Genomic DNA, 4,145 nt, shown 5'->3' on the forward strand with positions numbered 1-4,145 from the left:
ATTACCTCTAAGGATATTTACCTCTAAAGCAAAGTACCTCTAATGGATTTTACCTCTAAACAAAGTACCTCTAATGAATTTCACCTCAGAAAGCGTATTTTACATGCAAATAAAATACATGTTACAGTGGTAATAACAGCAGTATATAGTGACTTAAGTCACAACATCCGGCCATTCCGAAAAAAACGCTACCACTGAGGGGATCCCCTCGAGGAGAAGTCGCCAGCTACGAGTTTCACTGTACAAAAGTAAAAGAACTCTCTCCCAATCCCAATACCTTCCTCGCTTCTGCTCATATGAGGGCCCCTCGCTTGTGGCCCCTTACGGCCGGCGGGAGTAGGCAAACATGGAGGCGCTCATGGGGTAGGCGTACTACGTATACGTTTATTACGAAATGTAAACATATAGTGGCAAAGCCGTTAGGCATCAAACGTGTCCCCGTCTCCGCGGGGTCGACTCAATTTTTTCTCTCTGTCTATGTTTGAGGGGGAAGGGGGGGGGGTAAGGCGTCTGTTTTTTTTAACAAGTGGGTTTTCACTCGGAATTTTCATTTACAGAGTATTACATATTACGTGTATTACGTGGTATGACGCTGGCATTACACAAGCTTTGCAACTAAAATTCTGCTATTTTGGGGCATATTTTCCTATTTTCGGTATCACATTACGCGTAGTATTTAGTTTAGGTGTGCAGTGTATAACGCAAGTGAAAACTCGTCGGTTTTTTAACTGCAATACTGTCCGCCACGGGCCTGTCTGCTCAAACATACGTGTACTAAGACATTTTAGAGGTAAAGTACCTCTAAAATGTCTTATATTCTCGTATGGTTGGGATTGGCCAGGCTCGATTGGAAGTGTGTCACACGAACTGCATTCCAAAGTGTGTTTGACACATGTCACACATATCTATCTCACAGTCACAGAGAGGCGCGTAGGTGTCGTAAGGAGAGCGAAGCGAGAAAACGCAAATATAGCGTACGACAATGTACCAGGTGGCTCTTGCAGTCATACATTACCGCACGTTTGGTTTGCCTACCCCAGGGGGGCCGAAGCGCCCTACGGGCAGTGCAGGTAGGCAACCCGCTCGCACGCCTGCGTGCGGTACAGCATAACCACGACGACTGGCGGCTTTGCCTACCCCAGGGGGCCGTAGCGCCTTACTGGCAGTGCGGGTAGGCAAACCGCATGCACGCCTGCATGCGGTACGGCCAGGATTCGTCCGAAGTAACGAAAGGCTCTCGGGGGCCTAGTGGAGACAATCGAGCGTTCAGGGGAAGCTCCCTTCTCTGCCTCTGACTGTGGCACCTCTATCATTTTGCTCGAAGGCCCATTGATTAAGCCCTCTCTCAAGCTGAGACTCTGCTCGAGCAACGTGCACTCGACGCGAATGGAAGAGGTGCGTAGTCCATGGCTTTCGGTGAACCGCGCTTACTGGCTCGCTACGTGAGTTTAGAACCCCTGCCCCACCCCACCAGTATCCTCCATGCGTTCGTTCAAAGCGCATCAGGAAGATATCCACTTAGCGCGACTTGCGACTATCCCAGTACCGCAAGCCTACACTGTGAAAAATATCGTCGTAAATTTACAAAAAACTTGTAAACTCGAATTATAATTTAAGTTGTAAATTTACGACAGCACATTTTTTACTCGCCAATGGATTTGAAGTCGATGCATACTGCATGTATTTTTACGATTACAAATTGCTATTTTACAACTTGCGTCAAGGAAAATTTTCCTGTAAACCTACCTACTTTTTTCACACTGTATATGTCGAGGATTTTTAGAGGTGAAGTACCTCTAAAAAACATTAAATAATGTTGTCACCACGAACTGGGAGAACGAGAACGCGAGCAGGAGTGCGTTAGACAATGTGTCAGCAGAGGCAATAACAATACCCATGAGGCTGCTCTGTATTTGCGTTGTAGATTTAGATTGTGGGCCACTGAGCACAAATTCTTAGGTTGCGAGCACAAACTAACTGTTCCCGACGAGTTGTGTCATGATGTCACTAAAGCAGTGCAGTCTAAATCTACAACACTGAGAGTGGTCTTTGTGTCGGGAGAGCACAGGTCAGCATGTGATGCGGTCCGGCTGCCGTTCTCCCAGGCATCCTGGTTCCCTAAGGTAGGCAAACAGGCCAGTCGTCGTAGTGATGCTGCACGGCACGCAGGCGTGCGAGCAGGTTGCCTACCCGCAAGACCCGTAAGGTAATTTTTTTTAGAGGTACTTCACCTCTAAAAATCCTCGATATATAGACTTGCAGTACTGGGATAGTCACAAGTCGCGCTAAGTGGATATCTGGGCAACCTGCTCGCACGCCTCCATGCCGTGCAGCTTTACTACGACAAATGGCCTGTTTGCCTACCCCAGGGAACCGTGGCGCCTTACGGGCACTGCGGGTAGGCAACCTGCTCGCACGCCTGCATTGCGTGCAGCATCACTACGACGACTGGCCTGGTTGCATACCCCAGGGAACCGTAGCTGCCTCGATGCAGGGCTCTGGAGAGGATGCCTGGGAGGAGGGCAGCCGGACCGCATCACATGCTGACCTGTGCTCCCTCGACACAAAGATTACTCTCAGTGTTGTAGATTTAGACTGCACCGCTGTATGAGTGACATCTTGACACAACTCGTCGGGAACAGGTAGTTTGTGCTCGCAACCTAAGAATTTGTGCTCAGTGGCTCACAATCTAAATCTACAACGCAACTACAGAGCAGCCTCATGGGCATTGTTCTGCCTCTGCTGACACATTGTCTAACGCACTCCTGCTCGCGTTCTCGTTCTCCCAGTTCGTGGTGACAACATTTTTAAATTTTTTTTAGAGGTACTTCACCTCTAAAAATCCTCGATATATAGACTTGCTGTACTGGGATAGTCTCGTACTGGGTCTCACAAGGGTAGCCCGCGTGTACGCGGGGTAGCTCACGGTGCCGCGAGGGTAGCTCGCTGGGGTAGCTCGCGGTCTCGCGGGGGTAGCCCACGGGTCCACGGGGGTAGGCCACGAAGGGTGCGGCCACCCCGTGGGCTTTGCGTGGAGGTTTGCGGAGGGAGAGGGGGGGGGGGAGGAAGGGAGCGAGTGGAGCTCTGCGCATCTCCAATGCGCAACTGCGCAACCAGCGCGCGCTGGCTGCGCACCTCCACCGAGCTCAGCGACCGGCCCCGGCTGCGGGCGGGCTAGCCTACCTTTACAAAAACAACGGCGCGGATCACCCACCCTGTATACATGTCACATGTATGTCGGACCTACGACTTCAACCACCACATGACATACATGTCCCCGACGCGTTCGTATGGGCGACTTGTATGTCACATGTATGTCACATACAAGGGACTTGTATGTGAAGGGTTTCACGGGTTACCACTGTAACATGTATTTTATTTGCATGTAAAATACGCTTTCTGAGGTAAAATTCATTAGAGGTAATTTGCTTAGAGGTAAATTCCATTAGAGGTACTTTGCTTTAGAGGTAAATATCCTTAGAGGTAATTTGCTTAGAGGTAAAAATCTTTAGAGGTAATGTGCTTAGAGGTGCTGAACTCAACTCGTCCAGAAAGTACGCTCTCTTTTCGCAGATTCATTTGGCAAACAGCGGGAGCTCGGCGCCTGCGACTCTCGGGGTAGGCCACCCCGCAGTACACGTATGCACCGTAGGCGAGATGTTGCCTACCTATCAGGCGTCTTGAGAGCTTGTGTGAGGGTGAACTTGGTGGTTTTGCAACGGCAAACGACGAGACGGACGCACTTTTCGGGTGGTTCCGCAACAACCAAATTAAATATCTTACATCAAGCGTGCTGAAACTGGAAGGATTGGCCGTGATATTCCTCTTTTAGAAGATTACAATTGTGCAGTGTTTGCAAGTTGAATAATATCAAAAAATACGCACGACCATATGATAGCGCATTGGTGAACCGCAATTGTTTGACTCGAACCCCTAGCAGACGTGTCATTTCCACGTCAACCGCCTGACCTTTGTTTCGCGTACGTCTTACGCGTTACACTTTGCGATCGACGCGCGAGGACGAGGCGAGACCGGGGGGACCGGTGCCGTATTGTGCTATTGATTGAAGTGGCGCCTCTGTTTACCGCCGCTACCAGCACACGCCCCCGGCTCCCGAGCACGGCCCCGCCCCGCCCGGCCCCGCC

At 50.3% G+C, this 4,145-nt stretch overlaps 1 protein-coding gene across 1 annotated transcript in view; it reads left to right on the top strand.

Annotated features, from left to right (window-relative positions):
• Positions 1–4,145, top strand: part of LOC113207342 (aquaporin AQPAn.G) — a gene marked incomplete in the record, with an annotated part of 38,579 nt that overhangs the window by 20,396 nt on the left and 14,038 nt on the right.

The sequence above is a fragment of the Frankliniella occidentalis genome, unplaced genomic scaffold (assembly GCF_000697945.3).
Source record: "Frankliniella occidentalis isolate FOCC.00 unplaced genomic scaffold, Focc_3.1 Scaffold11, whole genome shotgun sequence".
NCBI lineage: Eukaryota > Metazoa > Arthropoda > Insecta > Thysanoptera > Thripidae > Frankliniella > Frankliniella occidentalis.